General features: G+C 47.8%; 1 protein-coding gene across 3 annotated transcripts in view; it reads right to left on the bottom strand.

Annotated features, from left to right (window-relative positions):
- Positions 1-20000, bottom strand: part of LOC126334949 (wiskott-Aldrich syndrome protein family member 3) — a 254690-nt gene that overhangs the window by 141779 nt on the left and 92911 nt on the right. The window contains exon 1 of one of the 3 annotated variants that reach the window (XM_049997695.1): positions 18867-18903. The exons of the other annotated variants lie outside the window; for them this stretch is intronic. The gene's annotated coding sequence lies outside the window, so the exon portion shown is untranslated. Of the gene's footprint in view, positions 1-18866; positions 18904-20000 lie in introns of those variants that run through there. 3 annotated transcript variants of the gene reach the window in all.

Here is a 20000-nt window from a genome sequence, read left to right as displayed (position 1 = left end):
GAGGGGAGGAGGAGAGATGCCGAAGGAGGGGAGGAGGAGAGATGCCGAAGGAGGGGAGGAGGAGAGATGCCGAAGGAGGGGAGGAGGAGAGATGAAGAAGAGGGGAGAAAGAGAGATGGCGAAGGAGGAAGAGCAGATGGAGATATAGGGGAGGAAGGAGGAGTATATTTAGTAAGAGAGAGGGAAAGAGGAGAAAATGAAGAGAGAGAAAGGAGGAGATGGACGGAGACATGGGAAAGAATGAGATTAGGATGTATATCCAATTCCCATTTATATTTAACACTTTCACATTTGATCAGACTGGGTACAGCTAGTACATTATAGCCATTGTTCCGTCCAACGGAGCAATGCCACTGACCTCTCAAAGTCAACTAAAAGCGCTGACAGGATTGCATTCAGATGTCGGAAGTGTATAAGGCAATGCAACGCTTATGCCAGCAGCCTTCAGATGACACCTTATAAATTTGCTATAATGCAATATAATGTAGGTCCTCTACATGCCTCCTTCCTGCATTTCGCTATTCTTCTGGCGTCGCAACGTCTCTATCGCTATCGGCACTGTAATGAAGAGTACCGGGCGCAAACAGCGTTAGGGATCTTCCGACGCTTCGGTTAGGGAAATGTTTGTTTCTTTTGCAGTTACTCGGAATTTACGACTTTCTTAAAGCTTGACTTACACGGTACTCTTTGAGCTAATTTTTGCTGTAAAGAAATGAAAATTCTTAATTTTCGCGGTAACAACACTGCTGGTTGGACGACAACTGACAGAAAGCCGGAAAATCTGGAACTCGATTACGCTGAAACTGTACCACGTACAGCCATTTTGTATTCTATAGCAACCTGGTAGAGGTCTCCACCTTCAGGGGGACAAAGAACCGCCCTGTCATTTCCGAACAGTGAGGCAGTGGGTCGATGAACACTCCACTGCCACGAGGATACTTGTCTACTCTCGGGCGTCACCTGACGCCAATACTATTGAGCGCATCTGCGAAGCTGTCGAGGTACGGGCTCGCCTTACACACTGTTCCCACACAAGCTGTAGACTCCCAGTTATTCCGCTACATTGTGAAGGTATTTGTCTGGAGAGTACCCTATACGTTAGTGAAACGTGGACGATAAGGAATCCCGACAGGAAGCGAATATAAGCTTTTGAAACGTTGTGCTAGAGAACAATGAAGATTAGATAGGTAGACCTGATAGCTAATGTGTTACTGAATTAAAATACACAGTAGGTACAAGTGGATGTACGTTTATTGTAGCTATGCCAAGCTAATGAGGGCAGTACAGGATAGACTAGCGTGGAAAGTTGTATCAAACCAGTCTTGGACTGGAGATTACACTAACATTGTGGGGTATACAGCACGGCATAATAATACATAGCATTCCTCACAAATACAACTGAAGTGTTACATTATGAAGGTAAGAAAGATCAGAGTACGTTCAGATGGATAAAGATGGTCAGATTTGCACAGCTCCAGGCGAGAAAGACACGGGGGGGGGGGGGGGGGGGGGAGGGAGCTAATATTGATAAAAATTTCTTAGTCATGCAGGATGCAAAGGGATGTAACAGTATGTAAAGGGATGTAACAGTATGTAAAGGGATGTAACAGTATGTAAAGGGATGTAACAGTATGTAAAGGGATGTAACAGTATGTAAAGGGATGTAACAGTATGTAAAGGGATGTAACGGTATGTAAAGGGATGTAACGGTATGTAAAGCTAATTTACACTAAGACGAAAAAAAGGACGCACCACGAAGGAACTACCCGAATAGGACGGAAATCGGGAAATGTGACACGTGATGTAGATGGACAAGCGAACAAATGATTACAATTTCTGAAAAATTTGATGATTTACTCAAGAAAAAGACCTCCGCGAATTGAGCAAGTCAATAACTTTTGGAATCTCATTGGGCAACGAAGGGATATAAACCTGACTGTCACCCGTCATACGGCCCGACAACCAGAGTGATAGTCTGGGGTGCTGTTTCCTTTCATAGCAGGACCCCTTTGATGGTCATTCGCAGCGCCCTTGCAGCACAGCGGTACGTGGACGATATTTTACGCCTCGTTTTGTTGCCCTTTATGGGAATCCATCCTAGGTTTACTTTTTGGCAAGATAATGGCCGCTCGTACAGTTTCTACTGCTCGTCTTCGTGGTCCACTTTACCAGCAAGGTCCCCCAACAGAGAAACTTTGGAGCATTACGGGCAGGGCCAAGCAACCAGGTTGGACAAAATATCACTCAGGAGGACATCCAACTACTATCAAAGTCAAGCCGAGTAACTGCCTGCACAACGGCCAGGTGTGGACCAAAGCTTTATTGATTTACTCTATTTCTGAAGCTCTTTCTTGAATAAATCATCCAAATTTCCTGAAAGTTTAGTTGTTTGTCGGTACATGTACATCACATCTATTTATTTCCGTCCCCATCGAATAATTCCTTGGTGGTGCGTCGTTTTTCATTTTTTAGTGCAATTATGATAGGTCAGTCATTTCGAACAATTACAGTGTAACTTACAACGGAGGGCTGAAATCATGTAAAAACGAATAACTTCTGCCTGCGCTTAAAAATCTCTTTGCTTGTCGCGATGAAGTTGAATAATTAATGTTTCTACGGGTAATTTATCCCTCGCCATGGTCAGAAACCGGCCGTCTTAGATGACGCTACATCGTAGAGACATCTCTCGAAGGCGAAGGAATTGGCATCTGCTATCTGAATGTCGATGACTGCGACGGAGAGATGCTAGGAGGACAAACTCTAAGCAAGCAACTCAGCAGAAGCGCAATATAGAAAAAGGCTGTAGCCTCTGACCCAGATGAATTTATGACTCTTGCACAATCTGATCAAGGACTACCTTAATTGTAGACTCTACTATTCTGTGCGTAGGGTAACGTTTTTGGCTCGTCGTAAGTAATTCTACGGTTCTTTTGAGACACATGGGTTGAGAAAAATCACTTATTTGTCGAAATCTGTTTAATATAGTACCGGCGTTGTGAAACAACGTTCTGTGACACTTTTCATATGGACTGACCGACTACATCTCCAGCACACAATGATTGATATAAATCCCAGACACAACACACGCTGACTACCACTGCATGCAGGATATTATGTAATTTGTTGGCTGCTCCGATAAGAGGTTAAATGCCTACTCTGCCTGCAATACTGCCCAACTTACTAAAAGGCTGCCTCGCAAGAAGGGTCATTATCGGTTGGTTTCTTAGAGAGCGCTACTGTAAATGGTTAGTCAACATAATTATATCTAAATAGGAAGGTTTTCTGGATGGACATCAAAAGAAATAAGCAGCAGAATAAAAGAGTAAAAATGGGTTGGAGCCATTCAACACATTAAAAAGGGTTTCCCATATGTCAAATGGAAAGTTTACTATCAATATGTTACCATATTTAACTTATAGCTGTGGAACTTCATATTATAATGAGGAAACTATTATAAACTTAGGGTTACCCAGTGAGCAATGCAAATACGCTTACTGAGAATTACTAGGAGGGTGATGAAGACCCAAATGGATCAAGGAACAGACAGGAAGACTTATTAACGGGTAATGAAAAACAGAAGTGGGCGGGACACACATTCAGGCGGATGGGTGGTAAATGGAATAAGGAAGTTCTTTGCTAAATTCCAACAGCTAAGGGAAGACTGTTACAACGACACCAGGACAACTACTTAAACTACATAATAAAACACGCCGGGATTTATATATCTCAAGCCCGTAATGCAAAGTCCACAAGCGGCCTTCATCCCTAAGTAAATGTTAAGTGGCTGGCGACTTGCTGCCGCAAACACTACGAGATGGCCAAAATAAAACTGACCCGGAGAAAAAGAGAGACCTTAGAAGTTTGAATCGTCACATGTTACCATGGTTGATGAATACGGTAACTACGCTTTACACAGTATTCTGGAATAAGCGAGACACGTCTGCCCACTTTGCTGTTTCGGTTTAGTTATCCAAAATTGTCAACTCTTTTCTGACCAGTTTTTTTGAATTTATTTTGACCAATCTGTAAATTCCCGTTTAAACCTTTTCGCTGATATTTTTCTGTTCTAGCAGAGACGGAGGTGAGACATCTGTAAGCTGCCGCTGCTGTTACCAACACTTCTACCACTCAGTTTTTGAGCTCAGTCTCAATCGAGCTGAACGGTTCGGCTCGGTCAGCTGCTTTATATTCGAAAATTAACTAACGAGTTCTCTACGGCCTGTGTCGAAGTCTCCAGCATTAGGAGACGAAACGTCAAGCACAGAAACATACATCAGACCACACCCTAATCACTACACAACAAAAATCACCAATGATGTACATGCTGCCCATGGAAGTCCCACGCTTTGTTCTGTTTTGCTTTAGGGCGCAAAAAACCACTGGTGTCATACGCGTCCAAGTCAGAACTATAGAACGCGAGCACAGAGTAATTAAACGACTAAACGTCAGTCCCAAACGACAATAGGAGACAGCTAAAAACAGGCACGTGGTAGAAGGGCTAAAAAAGACACCATACATAAACGGAGGTCCAAAACTAAAAATTAAATGGCCTTCGCCATATTGCTTCGGCGGATAAAAAGTAACGGAAGTCTACGTTGTATGATGAAAGCAGTGACTCTGTCCCGTGAGCAATGTGTCTACCACGACAGAACACACAACTTTACTCATGACTGAAAGCTGTTCTGCTCCACTTCCCTCCTTTCCGTCGCCCTACAGCTAACATAATAGAGGGTAACAGTATTGTGCGAGGAAGGATCATCAACGTTGCAGTAGGGGAGCGGGAACTCCCAACGTGAGTCACGAATATTCCCACCAGCTCAACTTCTCTAACGTTGTTCCTGTACGCTGATGATTTATGTATGAGAAAATCAATGGCCTGGAAAGACTGAGATGACTCAAGGACTAATACCAGTAAGGGTTAAGATACCTCCCGAAGTACGTTTCAGTCGTGTATCATGTCGAGAAGCGAATGAAGGAGGCTTTCAACGTTCCTTCTTCATCAAAGTCACCAGAGACTTATCACTACGTCACTCTGACCTTACCTGCACTCGTTCGAATGGGTAATAACTGCATTTGCGTGAAGTGGTCTGTGAGAACCACGACAGACTGGATGACCAGACGGGAATTTTAACATTGCTCCTCCCGAGTATGATTATATTAGTTGCTAATTCGAGTCTCGATAAATTGAATTTCTTGATAAAACAAACTTGTTAAGTTCTTTAAAAAACCTCAATAAATACATCCCGTGTTTTGATACACTCAAAAAATCGAAGTAACTGTCTTAACAGACTGCAGTGCAAACACAAACAGTTCCAAATAAGTGGCAACCTAACACTTGGTAATTCGACTTATTTCGTTAATTACTCAGATAATCGTTTCATTGTTCAACTCTTCGCGACTTCTTTTTCTCAACTATGCACAACTTACCACAGTATATAAATCACCTTCAAAAATTACTTGGAGTACACGTCTTCCACTTTCGCAGAAAACAAATGGATTATTGCGCCTACAGAATATGCAGTGAGAAATATCGGATGTAGCGAAAGGTTTCAGGATTCCATCATCCACATGGTCATCAATTCCGGAAGCAGAAAGTTAAGACTGCTGAAAACTTACCGTAAGGATGGAGGTAATTGACTCCATAAGTAAAGTTACTTCCTCTTGAAGAATAAGCACCAGAGTGGCTTATTCAATGTAAAGGACAAAAAGTACCTATCGGAGGTTACATACTTATGAAAGTCAGTTATTAGCTCATTGATCTGGACGTTGACTATTCATCGCAGATGCGGCGCACGAACTTGGGGACAGAATACACGACTTCGTTTTGCCGAATATATGTGGAGAACATTGATGACAGTTTGTTCGGCCTGGGAGATGACTGACGTTTAAGTTTTCTTACGTATTCTCGAAACTCTGTGTGCCTTCACTTGTTACATAAACGTTACTTGAGATATAGTACCATTATCAGTCAAATTCGTGTTAAACCGAACTCTCAATTATTTCAATTTTTTTACGGCCCTTGAATTTCGAATTGCCAATAGTTACTGCACACAATGTGACACAAAGTATGTCGACATCTATTAGTGGACATTAAAACAGGGCGAGTCCATCCTTCGCCGTTATGCCAGCTTGAACCCAACTGTGAGCACTTTTAGCGAGGTGCCCCAATCTCTGTGGAGGAATGCCAGCCTATTCTTCCTCAATAGCTGAAACCAAGCGAGGTAGTAACGTTGGCTGCTGGGTTTGGAGTGAAATCTGTCTTAACTTATCCCACAGGTATTTCAATGGGTTCAGATTGGGAATCTCGGCAGTTCAGTACATATCAGGAATGGCTGGTTGGTTTAAAAACATAGGGAGGGGATGGGAGGGGGGGGGGAGGAGACACCAAACTGTGAGGTCATCGGTCCCTTGCTCCCAGCAGAACAATTACCTAAGGGAAATAAGAAAACAAAACGTACGGTACAATAACAGGAGAAAGGAAGAACCAGAAGGATGCCAGAAGCAAATCAAACACTACAATGGACAAAACAGGGCAACAATACCAGAGAGAGACGCAAGAAACAGGGAGAAGAGATTAAAAACAAGAAAGATTACCATGGCTGGTTGAACATGAGAACAAAAAAGGAGAAGCCAGCCACTCTGCAACACATTAAAACCTCCACCCAATAAAGCCCTTGGGTGCAGGAAACAGAAGGACGAAGGACATGCGCTAAAACTCAGATCAAATGATGAAACCCACCCTCATGAATAAAACGTAAAACTAAAGCTGCTGTCGAGGCACTGAAGTCCAACACCGAAGGTAGGGTGCTGGGAAAGTTAAAAGTCCGCCGCACAGAGGCGGAAAATGGGCAGTCCTGCAAGAGGTGGACGACTGATTAGGGGGCCACAGCGACATTGAGGTGCGTCCTCGCAACGGAGGAGGTAACTATGTGTGAGCCACGTATGGCCAATGCGGAGCAGACAAAGGACAACTGCTTCTCTGCGAGAAGCCCGCAGGGAAGACTTCCACACATTCGCAGCCTCCTTAATGACACGCAGTTGTTGAGCATACTGTTATGCCACTCTGACCTGCATTGTGTTTTACGCTGCAACAGTTTCAGCGATGGCCATCACCAGGAGTGGTTTCAGCGTAGCCTGTTTGGACAGCCTGTCAGCAAGTTCGTTGCCTGGGATTCCGACGTGTCCTGGGGTCCACACAAACACCACGGAACGACTGGACCGTTCCAGATTAGAGATGGATTCCTGGCTGTTAGCTACCACAGGATGGCGAGGGTAGAATTGGTCAATAGCTTGTGGAGGGAGTCAGAAGGGAGAAGAAAGGACTCACCAGAACAAGAACAGATGTACTGAAGCGCACGAGATATGGCCACAAGCTCTGCAGTGAATACAATCTAGCCAGTAGCCAATGAATGCTGGTCAATATGCCTCTGTGGGCATAGCGAAGCCAAACATTATCATCAGCCATCGAGTCATCGGTGTAAACAACTTCAAGAATCGAGAGCAAGTGACAGCGCAGAGCGGCAGGTTAACGGAGTGCTTAGGGCCATGCAAAAGGTCCAGCCGCGGTGTAAGCCATGAAGGGGTACGCGAATGGACCTTAAGTAGAGACGATTCGGGGAGACGGCTCCAGTTCGGGGAGACGGCTCCAGTTCGGGGAGAAGGCTCCAGTTCGGGGAGAAGGCTCCAGTTCGGGGAGAAGGCTCCAGTTCGGGGAGAAGGCTCCAGTTCGGGGAGAAGGCTCCAGTTCGGGGAGAAGGCTCCAGTTCGGGGAGAAGGCTCCAGTTCGGGGAGAAGGCTCCAGTTCGGGGAGAAGGCTCCAGTTCGGGGAGAAGGCTCCAGTTCGGGGAGAAGGCTCCAGTTCGGGGAGAAGGCTCCAGTTCGGGGAGAAGGCTCCAGTTCGGGGAGAAGGCTCCAGTTCGGGGAGAAGGCTCCAGTTCGGGGAGAAGGCTCCAGTTCGGGGAGAAGGCTCCAGTTCGGGGAGAAGGCTCCAGTTCGGGGAGAAGGCTCCAGTTCGGGGAGAAGGCTCCAGTTCGGGGAGAAGGCTCCAGTTCGGGGAGAAGGCTCCAGTTCGGGGAGAAGGCTCCAGTTCGGGGAGAAGGCTCCAGTTCGGGGAGAAGGCTCCAGTTCGGGGAGAAGGCTCCAGTTCGGGGAGAAGGCTCCAGTTCGGGGAGAAGGCTCCAGTTCGGGGAGAAGGCTCCAGTTCGGGGAGAAGGCTCCAGTTCGGGGAGAAGGCTCCAGTTCGGGGAGAAGGCTCCAGTTCGGGGAGAAGGCTCCAGTTCGGGGAGAAGGCTCCAGTTCGGGGAGAAGGCTCCAGTTCGGGGAGAAGGCTCCAGTTCGGGGAGAAGGCTCCAGTTCGGGGAGAAGGCTCCAGTTCGGGGAGAAGGCTCCAGTTCGGGGAGAAGGCTCCAGTTCGGGGAGAAGGCTCCAGTTCGGGGAGAAGGCTCCAGTTCGGGGAGAAGGCTCCAGTTCGGGGAGAAGGCTCCAGTTCGGGGAGAAGGCTCCAGTTCGGGGAGAAGGCTCCAGTTCGGGGAGAAGGCTCCAGTTCGGGGAGAAGGCTCCAGTTCGGGGAGAAGGCTCCAGTTCGGGGAGAAGGCTCCAGTTCGGGGAGAAGGCTCCAGTTCGGGGAGAAGGCTCCAGTTCGGGGAGAAGGCTCCAGTTCGGGGAGAAGGCTCCAGTTCGGGGAGAAGGCTCCAGTTCGGGGAGAAGGCTCCAGTTCGGGGAGAAGGCTCCAGTTCGGGGAGAAGGCTCCAGTTCGGGGAGAAGGCTCCAGTTCGGGGAGAAGGCTCCAGTTCGGGGAGAAGGCTCCAGTTCGGGGAGAAGGCTCCAGTTCGGGGAGAAGGCTCCAGTTCGGGGAGAAGGCTCCAGTTCGGGGAGAAGGCTCCAGTTCGGGGAGAAGGCTCCAGTTCGGGGAGAAGGCTCCAGTTCGGGGAGAAGGCTCCAGTTCGGGGAGAAGGCTCCAGTTCGGGGAGAAGGCTCCAGTTCGGGGAGAAGGCTCCAGTTCGGGGAGAAGGCTCCAGTTCGGGGAGAAGGCTCCAGTTCGGGGAGAAGGCTCCAGTTCGGGGAGAAGGCTCCAGTTCGGGGAGAAGGCTCCAGTTCGGGGAGAAGGCTCCAGTTCGGGGAGAAGGCTCCAGTTCGGGGAGAAGGCTCCAGTTCGGGGAGAAGGCTCCAGTTCGGGGAGAAGGCTCCAGTTCGGGGAGAAGGCTCCAGTTCGGGGAGAAGGCTCCAGTTCGGGGAGAAGGCTCCAGTTCGGGGAGAAGGCTCCAGTTCGGGGAGAAGGCTCCAGTTCGGGGAGAAGGCTCCAGTTCGGGGAGAAGGCTCCAGTTCGGGGAGAAGGCTCCAGTTCGGGGAGAAGGCTCCAGTTCGGGGAGAAGGCTCCAGTTCGGGGAGAAGGCTCCAGTTCGGGGAGAAGGCTCCAGTTCGGGGAGAAGGCTCCAGTTCGGGGAGAAGGCTCCAGTTCGGGGAGAAGGCTCCAGTTCGGGGAGAAGGCTCCAGTTCGGGGAGAAGGCTCCAGTTCGGGGAGAAGGCTCCAGTTCGGGGAGAAGGCTCCAGTTCGGGGAGAAGGCTCCAGTTCGGGGAGAAGGCTCCAGTTCGGGGAGAAGGCTCCAGTTCGGGGAGAAGGCTCCAGTTCGGGGAGAAGGCTCCAGTTCGGGGAGAAGGCTCCAGTTCGGGGAGAAGGCTCCAGTTCGGGGAGAAGGCTCCAGTTCGGGGAGAAGGCTCCAGTTCGGGGAGAAGGCTCCAGTTCGGGGAGAAGGCTCCAGTTCGGGGAGAAGGCTCCAGTTCGGGGAGAAGGCTCCAGTTCGGGGAGAAGGCTCCAGTTCGGGGAGAAGGCTCCAGTTCGGGGAGAAGGCTCCAGTTCGGGGAGAAGGCTCCAGTTCGGGGAGAAGGCTCCAGTTCGGGGAGAAGGCTCCAGTTCGGGGAGAAGGCTCCAGTTCGGGGAGAAGGCTCCAGTTCGGGGAGAAGGGATCGCACGCGAACCGCAATCATGGGCCCTGACCTGGGCTGCCGATGCAGGAGATGAACCGAAGCGGGTGGGAAAAGGAGATGGTAACTCGGATGCGCAGGAGAACTACGAACGTTTGCAACGTAACTGGCGAGCAGTTGTGCTCGTAGGATCCGCAATGGAGGGACTCCGGCCCCCACCGGGACACTGGTCACAGGACTCGTGCTAAAAGCTCCCATCGCTAGGTGAACGCCACCATGGTGCACTGGGTCGACGAAACGCAAAGCTGAGGGTGCCGCCGTACCCTAAACCAGACTCCCATAGTCAAGGCTGGATTGAACAAGGACTCTGTAGAGCTGCAGCAGCGTACACCGATCTGCACCCTAATCGGTGTTGTGCAGGCTACGGAGAGGATTGAGGTGCTGCCAGCACTCCCGCTTAAGCTGACGAAGGTGAGGAGGCCAAGTCAATCGAGTGTCGAAAACCAGTCCTAAGAATCGATATGTCTCCACTACAGTGAGCGGATCGTCACTAAGATGAAGTTCAGGTTCCGGATTAACGGTACGATGCCGACAGAAGTACATGACACACGACTTCGAGGCTGAAAACTGCAAGCAGTTGGCTAGAGCCCATGACTGCGTCTTGTCAATCGATAGAAGTTTTGGATAAAAATCGGGAGCGGGCCCCGGAGACCCCACTCATACAATGTGGCAAGGATATGAGGTCGCCAGGTCGTGTCGTATGCTTTACGTAACTCAAAAAACACGGCAACTATGTGTTGGTTCTGGAAAAGGCTGTTCAGAGGGCACACTCGAGGGAGACAAGATTTTCAGTGGTAGAGTGACCCTGATATGGAGCCAGTAGGCCATGTGACTCCAGAACCAACACAACCGCCGACACACCATATGTTCCGGAAGCTTACAGAAAATGTTTGTGAGGCTGATGGGCCGATAGCTATCCACATCAAGCGGATTTTTAGCGGGTTTTAGCAACGAACTGATGGTGCTCTCCCGCCCTTCCGTTGGTAAGACGCCATCGCACCAGATCCAGTTGAAGATCACGAGGAGATATCGCTTGTAGTCAGACGAGATATGTTTAATCATCTGACTGCGGATCCGATCAGACCCAGGAGCTGCGTCGGAGCAATGTGCAATGGCGCTGAGGAGCTCCTTCTCTGTAAATGGGGCGTTATAGGGTTCACTGTGGCGTGTAGTGAACGAGAGGACTTTCCATCCGCCGTTCGAGGGGCGAAAGGGCTGTGGGGGTAATTCTCCGACGCAGAGGCTCGAGCATAGCGCTCAGCAAAGGGCTCGGTAATAGGGCTTACGCTGGTAGAGAGCACGCCATTGATATTAACGCCAGGGACACCTGTTGGGGTCTAGTACCCAAGAAGACGACTGATCTTCGTCCACACTTGGGAAGGTGACGTATGGCACCCAATGGTCAACACGTATCTCTCCCAACACTCCTGCTTCCATCGAACGCGGGCACGGAGCTACTTAAATGCTATTAGGCGCTGTAGAGCTCGGCGACGCTCTTTACTCGCCTCAGCGACTTCCGGCGATCACCAAGGAACTGTCTTTCGCCAGGGGGCGCCCTAGAGAAAGAAGGATCGCATTTTCCACTGGAGACATTATCCTTGTAGTGACCTGTCAACCATAACATCGATGGCACCGCGTGGGTGAGATTCAGCGGTGACAGCAAAGGTGAAAGTTTCCCAGTCCGCTTTGTTTAAAGCCCTTATGGGCAGGCGCCTGTGGGCCTGCCGCCGGGGCAGTGACAGAAAGATGGAAGTGGTCACTACCACACAGATCGTCATGAGCTCTCCAGTGGATAGATGGGATAAGTCCTGGGCTGCAAACTGATAAATCAATGGCCGAGTAACTACCATGAGCCACACTGAAATGTGTGGAGGCCCCAGTATTTAAGAGGAAAAAATCGAGGCAGTAAATTTTGGACATCTCTGCCACAGCCATTAAGCATGGTGCTACCTGTCAAGGGGTTAGGGGCGATAAAATCTCCGAAAAGTAGGAAAAGTTTAGGAAGTTGATCAATCAGTGCAGTCAATACATTCAGGGAAATTACGTTACAGACAGTTATTTCCTGCATCGTCTATATCTGGACAGCCACAGGTTCAAAAGTAGTTTGAAGGGGCACAGGTTCACTGCGTACTGAGTTCAGGATATAGACACAAACTCCACCTGACCCACTATTATATTCGCTACGGTTCTTATAATATTCCCCTGTAGCCACGATGGGCATAGGGCCGCATTGCCGGGAACGAGGTTTCCTGGAGGGCAAGGTAGAAAGGTGAAAAGTTTAGGAGATGCCTAGCTCATCCAGGTGGTGGAAATAACCGCCGCAATTCCACTGACGTGATCATGGGACTGGAAAAGCAAACAATAAGGCAGTCCCACCTGCTGCCACAGACTTATTTCCTGAACAGGCTATATCCATTGTGTCTGAGGGTTTGTGGCGTCCACTGAGGAACTAGATCAAGCCAATCTTCACCTCTTCCTCATACACAGAGCTTGTACACAGCGGTAGTGTAGGTGCCACCGCAATTCCCTTCTTGGAGGTCGTCTTTCTGGATTTCTCTCGCTGATCCTTGGGTTTCTCTGGCTGGGAGGGTTCCACTGATTCAGTGTCCAGGGCGAGGATGATCGTGAAGATCTACGACCAGCTGCTTTTGGACACTTCAGCCCCATCAACCTAGCAGCAACCTGGGAAGGGATCTTTCCCATTAGCAGAAACCTGGGAAGGGAGTGACCCAAGGAACCCCTTCCAAGCGAGAGAAGCCTAAGAAGACTTAATGCTTCTCCGACCGAAGTGGGAACTAGCGTCCCCTCCCGAGGTAGGTGATGCGGGAGCAACAGCGAGGGAAGTGCCCCCTCCCCCCCGCCCCCCACCAAGGGGGCAGGTGTAGTCTTCTGGCTCAGAGCCGACTGGAACTCACAGAACTAAAGGGGCTACAACTGTTCTCGTAGTGGCAACATAAAAGGTCATGGCCACAGGTGCTCAAATTTTCTCTTGGCCTCAGTGTAGGTCAGTCGATCCAAGGTGTTATATTCCATGATTTTCCTTTGTAAAATCCTGTAGTCTGGTGAGCGAGGGGAACGATGCTCTCCACAGTTGACACAGATGGTAGACAGGGCACAATGAGTATTGGGATGGAATGGACATCTACAATCTCGACATGTGATGCTGGAAGTACAGCGGGAAGACATATGGCTGACATCACAGGGGCAGACCATCACCTTGACCTTCTCGGGTAATGTGTTGCCCACGAAGGCCAAGATGAAGGCACCAGTGGCAACCTGATTATCCCTCGAACCCCAATGGACACGCCAGACGAACTGAACACCTCGCTGCACTAAATTAGCGCGTAGCTCGTCGTCAGACTGCTAAAGAAGGTCCCTGAAGAGTATAACACCCTGGACCATATTTAAGCTTTTATTTGTAGACTTGGAGAAAGCTTTTGACAATGTTGACTGGAATACTCTCATTCAAATTCTAAAGGTGGCAGGGGTAAAATACAGGGAGCGAAAGGCTATTTACAATTTGTATTGAAACCAGATAGCAGTTATAAGAGTCGAGGGGGCATGAAAGGGAAGCAGTGGTTGGGAAGGGAGTGAGACAGGGTTGTAGCCTCTCCCGATGTTATTCACTCTGTATATTGAGCAAGCAGTAAAGGAAACAAAAGAAAAATTCGGAGTAGGTATTAAAAACTGAGGTTCGTCGATGACATTTTAATTCTGTCAGAGACATCAAAGGACATGGAAGAGCAGTTAAACGGAATGGACAGTGTCTTGAAAGGAGGATATAAGATGAACATCAATGAAAGCAAAACGAGGATAATGGAATGTAGTCAAATTAAATCGGGTGATGCTGAGGGAATTAGATTAGGAAATGAGACACTTACAGTAGTAAAGGAGTTTTGCTATTTGGGGAGCAAAATAACTGATGATGGTAGAAGTAGAGAGGATATAAAATTTAGACTGGCAATGGCAAGGAAAGAGTTTCTGAAGAAGAGAAATTTGTTAACATCGAGTATAGATTTAAGTGTCAGGAAGTCTTTTCTGAAAGTATTTGTATGGACTGTAACCATGTATGGAAGTGATACATGAACGATAAATAGTTTGGACAAGAAGAGAATAGAAGCTTTTGAAATGTGCTACAGAAGAATGCTGAAGATTAGATGGGTAGATCACATAACTAATGAGGAAGTATTGAATAGGATTGGGGAGAAGAGAAGTTTGTGGCACAACTTGACGAGAAGAGGGGATCGGTTGGTACGACATGTTCTGAGGCATCAAGGGATCACCAATTTAGTATTGGAGGGCAGCGTGGAGGGTAAAAATCGTAGAGGGAGACCAAGAGATGAATACACTAAGCTGAATCAGAAGGATGTAGGTTGCAGTAGGTACTGGGAGATGAAGAGGATTGCACAGGATAGAGTGGCATGGAGAGCTGCATCAAACCAGTCTCAGGACTGAAGACCACAACAACAATGAGGTGTGGTGGTAACGGAAACATTCCTCAGCTTGTCACAATCGAGTAATGCCCTGTGACCGAGCAGAGGATGCCGTTTTTATCAAAACTGAATGACCGCATTTTGGACAAGCTCTCCACCCCCCAAACTTGTCCTCTAATTGCTCTACAAAAAACTAAGGCTTCATCGAAACAAAGGAGTCCCCATCAGCTCTCGTACATACGTGGTACCGGGGCGAATAAGGTTCGCTGCCATCCTTAGCCTGGAGTTCCTCCCATAGTGTGGCCAGGGAGGTGAACGATTTAGTATCATACTTTCTTGAGTTATACTGAGACTTGGAACGCTTAGAGACTGGTGGCGTTTGATCACCAGCTAGTGATGACGTGGTATGTTTCATCACGCGTCATTTTCCCTGATGCCATCCACTCTGACCAGGGGTCCTCCCTGGGGGCGCCAGCCAGCGGCAGCAAAGGCCACCTGGCAGGATGGACATTGCCAGAGTCCCGATGCCCAGGGAACAGGCATTACTCCTTGGCATATATGGGGACTTAATGGTGTAGGCATCAGCAGAGCGATCCCTGTGTTGTCAGGGGGCTACAACCAACAGGGTACATGGCGGCCCCACCAAAACGGACTGGCTACCGTTCTAGGTATGAGGTGCAAAGAATTCCATGGTCATCGTCGGCGCAGAAAACGACACTGCATAGTTGGTGGAGGAAAACGCACCCAGGTAGGTGTCCTCGCTCAAAAGATGGAGGATCAGCGGGACTGTAATGCCACGACGAGAAAGTGCGCTAAAGATCTCAATGCACGATGGACACGATGCACACGATGCACCATGTAAGGCGCCCTTCAGCAATTTGTTCACTCTTCGGGAAATTTTGAAAAATGGAGGTCTAACTTTACAGCGGACTATCACAAAAGCCGAAAGGTGTGAGACTCCTTTTAGCCGCCTCTTTCAACAGGCAGGAATACCTCGGGCCTATTCTAAACCCCCCGCAAGGGGCTCAGAAATGTTATCGTCCACTAAACATTACTTCATAGATGGTGCTTAATGGAAGGGTTCATCGTCGTGCTGATACAATCAATCGTCTCCGAATTGTTCCTCTACTGTAACCAAAGGTGAAAAATGCTTTCATACAACACGGCGTTTAGAATTTTATTAACACAAAAGATGACCATACCCCAACCACAGACATAGCCCCATACCGGAATACCATTTTCTCCGTACTTCCCTGCTGGCAGGTAACATTCTGCATGCATTTGTCAAACCCAAACTATTCTGGCAGACTTACGCTCCATATCACTCGTTTCCAGTCACCTACCGGCCAGTGCCGTCTCTCTTTACACCACCATTAATTGTCGTTTAGCACTGACTACAGAAGTGTCACAGTCACTGCGTTACTTGATCTGCTGGTATCACTTTGGAACTTACGTACGATTTCTTCCTATGATTTAAGGGGATTTTTTTACAACCACCCTCCGCAATGCTCAGCGGTCCTGTCCGTCAATGCATGAGGTCTGTCTGGTTAAGATTTAGTGATGGTTGTTCCTTAGCGTTTCCATTTCACAGTCATATCAAATTCAACTTCGCCAGCTGTAGCGGATGAAATGTCCCTGATGAAATTATTACTCGGGTGACATACAATGACTAATCCAAATTCATAGTCACTGGTGCTCGCCTGACCCAGTCATTCTGCTGTTACTATTTCTCTACTGAAAACACAATGTTACCCGCCTCCTTTAATACTGTCGAGTCAGCTTCTCGTGACATCTGGTGGTCAATTCCGCATTACATAGTGTGGTACGGATACTTCTGATGAGACAGTGCAGATATGAGGGAGTGACTACACTACCTTTTTGGGTGAGCGAAGCGCTTAAACGTGCAAAATTATTTCCCATACGTAGCGAGAATGGGAACGCCTACGTGTTAAAAGAAGAACACTATCTCATTATGGATAGTCTTTTACCAATAATGGAGGAGTCCATGAAGCGCATAGCACCGGCTGAAACAACGCTAGGCTGGCCTACGGCTGAAGGGCGTTCGCACCACGTAAGGTCGTTTTCTGCAGTTAAGTAGCAGCTCAGACTGGGTAACTAACATTTGTTAATAATTCTTCCACTTTCAGATTCATGACAAATATGCAAACCCTTTACCAACATATAAACAGAACCCAAGTAGTGGACGAAATACGTATTCGTCACGTGTGTGCGACTTTTTTTTTTACTATAACAGCAGTTTTAAGCCGACTATCAGATTAATTACTTATTTAGCTCAGGAAAGTTCTAGCAACACAACCGAAATATCTGACAGAGTTAATCAGAAACGTTCCGCCAGAATGAGCTGAAGAAAAGCTAAATGAAACACAGAAACTTTGATATATTTCTGGGGGTCGTTAGGTATGAAATATGGAGTTTTAAATGCGACCGTGCAAACAGAAACGTGGTAGTACGTGTGGCGGCTGCTTCTCCCGCTCTCACCAACTCCGCGAGTAAGAAGCTCTCACTTGGCATCAGCTGACCACTGGCAGTACGCCAACACTGCGGGCGGCTATCTAAGCATCTCATACAATAGTGAAAAACTGCCGTGCTGCATGGGAAGAAAAGCAGCGCAAGAGGCAGCGCTGCACTGAAACGAACTTTGACAGCCACTTGCGTTACTAGCAGAGGGAGCGTACAGCCTGTTTCTGGATTACAGTCCAAGTCGCCTCTCCCTGGTGGAGATAAGCAGAAAAATATTTGTACTCTTGTTTTCATTCAAGGTCGCACCCTGAAAATATTTTTGCAATCGAGCTACCCACAATATTCATTACTATCTTCCGACTGATCGAAGTCTCACTGGATGAGCATACTTATGCAAGAATGCAGTACGCAAATGTGACTAAAGGGTGACTAACGGTGTGCAGCGCAATCCGCTGAATATGACTCAGGTTGCATGGCTTCCGTTTTTTAATGTACTTGAAAAACTGGAGGCTAAAGTGAGATTTCAGTCTTACTTATCGCGTTCATTATATAAAACTGACAGCAGCGATTTTGTATGTGCGTCACCCAACACCTGTTCGAGAACATTTTTCCACACAAGCGACGTGATACCTGGCGCCCCCTTTTCTGTCGTATACTTTTACCAAATCTTGGACTCCAGCGCCCCTCGTCTTCGCGCCCCAAGCGGCTGTGATACGCCTTGGATCTTACTTGCCGCCCCAAGCGCCGGCTTGTGTCGCTTAGGCCTTAAACCAGTCCTGTTAGCTGTCTCAGACGTTGCAACCCGTTGTATTACGGTAACTGAAATCATTTTGTTCCCATTTAGGAAGTCATACTTTAACACTGGAAAACACACACACACACACACACACACACACACACACACACACACACACACACATACACACACACACACGAGCGCGCGCGCGCGCGCGCGCGAAAACAGTCATCAACGTAACTAATGTCTCCAATAGAGCACAGAAAATGTGCCAATAGATTCTGAACATTAGCTTACAACTGTTATCCATTAACTTACAACTTTTATGTCTTTTGTAGCATTAGTCGCTTCTATATGGGTAAGTGACACGCAGTATAGAAAGTGTTGCGTTCCGAAGGACGAACGTATAAATAAATGCAATCCCACCAGTACAATTCGTAGAATAATTTCTGGTACACATCTCTGGAAAACGCTCTGGCCCGCCGCCTGAAATAAATACAATAGTACGGAAAAATGTAACTGGTATGTGTACACAAACTACACGTCTTACACCAATACTGAAGAAAATTACCTGTGAAAACAAATGCTACTACAAGGGCACGAATCAACACAAAATATACTTTGCATATAGGATGAAAAGCCTGGCAGATTTTCACAAAAACTCTGCAACTGTAACTAATAATAAAATCAATCCGAAACATCTGAGTAAAGCAGATACGTACAATTAGATGTATTTTTCGGAAAGCAAAAATGTACTTTAGCTTTAATATTAAATGGTAAAGGTTTCCAGCACTATCGGTAAATACAGTGACAACTTCAGAATAAGGTATAAGAAACTTTGGGATAGCTGTAATGACGAGTCCATGGGAAGTTAGCGAAGACACACGGCGTTACTAATTCCGTTCGGAGTATTTAATTCTAGGGTCAATTTACAGCTTACCAAAGCAGATGCAACAACTAAAGGACTAATTCTCAATAGAAGGAACTTGGATCCATATCTCCTCGAACAAACAGATAATCACCTTAGCAAAGTACCTGGGAGGGCGAGCAATTCCTCAGGCGGAGCTACCCAATGTCGAGACTAATAGCGAAGGTGGCAGGTACATAGAAAAACACAGATTCGCAGAATGAAAACTCAACGAACTGCCAGGTTCCCAGATTCAGGACAGGAATGACCGTTTCACGTTGCTAAACGCCTCGAAATGAACCCCTTTTAGTGTCGAGAAAGACCTTACCTACAGACGTGTAGCTCGCTGCGTGGCCCCACACATTCCGGGATTCTTCCTGACGCTCGCGCCGCGTGGAACATCTTCGCTATCTTTCCTCTGGCCGAGATTACCAGCGACAAGCGCCACCATAGTGGAGGGAGATAAAAAGCGTTGCGCAGCCGGAACTGGGGCGCGTCGCCATCCTGGCCACGCACGTCACGCACGTGCGTGCGCGCACCACACGCATTTACCAGCGCACACGCGTTCTCTCTCACGCTGATGCAGTACAGAGATGGTAATGGAATCAAAAACTTAAGGCTTAACTAGCGCTGTCTATTCGGAAAACTATACTCTTCCTCACAGCGTCATTAAAAATAGTATCAACTTGAGGAATAGGAAGTCACGACTTCTGGGCCGGTTTAGATACCTGTGATTTTCTACACAGATTGTGCGAAATACATTTGCTTCCCTTCTAGCAGCCGTTTGTCGTGAAACGCTGAAGCAAAGAAGATTACCTAGCGATTGGGGGCAAAAAGCGCTGGTCATTTCCCTTTTCGAGAACAATCGTCGGCCAGATGCGCAAAATATAGTTCATATCGCTGACGTCATTTTGCTGCAGAATAATGAAACATTGTTTTATGATTACCGATTACATGTATCCGGTCACTGTCCGTCCATATAATCTAAACAAAGCAGCGCAGGTTGACACGACGTTCCGAGACTTCCGGAAGGCATTCGATACAGTTCCACACAGTCGCTTACTGAAAAAATGCAAGCTTACCAAGTATCTAACCACATTTATGACTGGATTCATTAGTTCACAACTGATACAGCCCAATGCGATATTCTTAATCGAACAAAATCCACAGATGTAAACAGTACGCGAGTGCCGTAGAGCCGTTTTTGTTCACAATTTATTTTGATTATCTGGTGGCTAACATCGGAGCGTACGACGCTGTTGCCTACAGAAAGGTTGCAACGCTACACGAATTTAGTGAAATACAGGAGGGCCTGCACATGATCGACGACTGGTGCAGAGAGTAGCGACTGACCACGAACTTAAATAAATGTAACGTATTGCGCATAAGTCTGTCTAAGAGACCTACAGTGTGTCCATAAATTATGTTTATGACTTGAGACTTTAATGACTAAAATTATACT

The sequence above is a fragment of the Schistocerca gregaria genome, chromosome 2 (assembly GCF_023897955.1).
Source record: "Schistocerca gregaria isolate iqSchGreg1 chromosome 2, iqSchGreg1.2, whole genome shotgun sequence".
Taxonomy (NCBI): Eukaryota; Metazoa; Arthropoda; class Insecta; order Orthoptera; family Acrididae; genus Schistocerca; species Schistocerca gregaria.
This window is presented reverse-complemented; position numbering and strand designations above follow the sequence as displayed.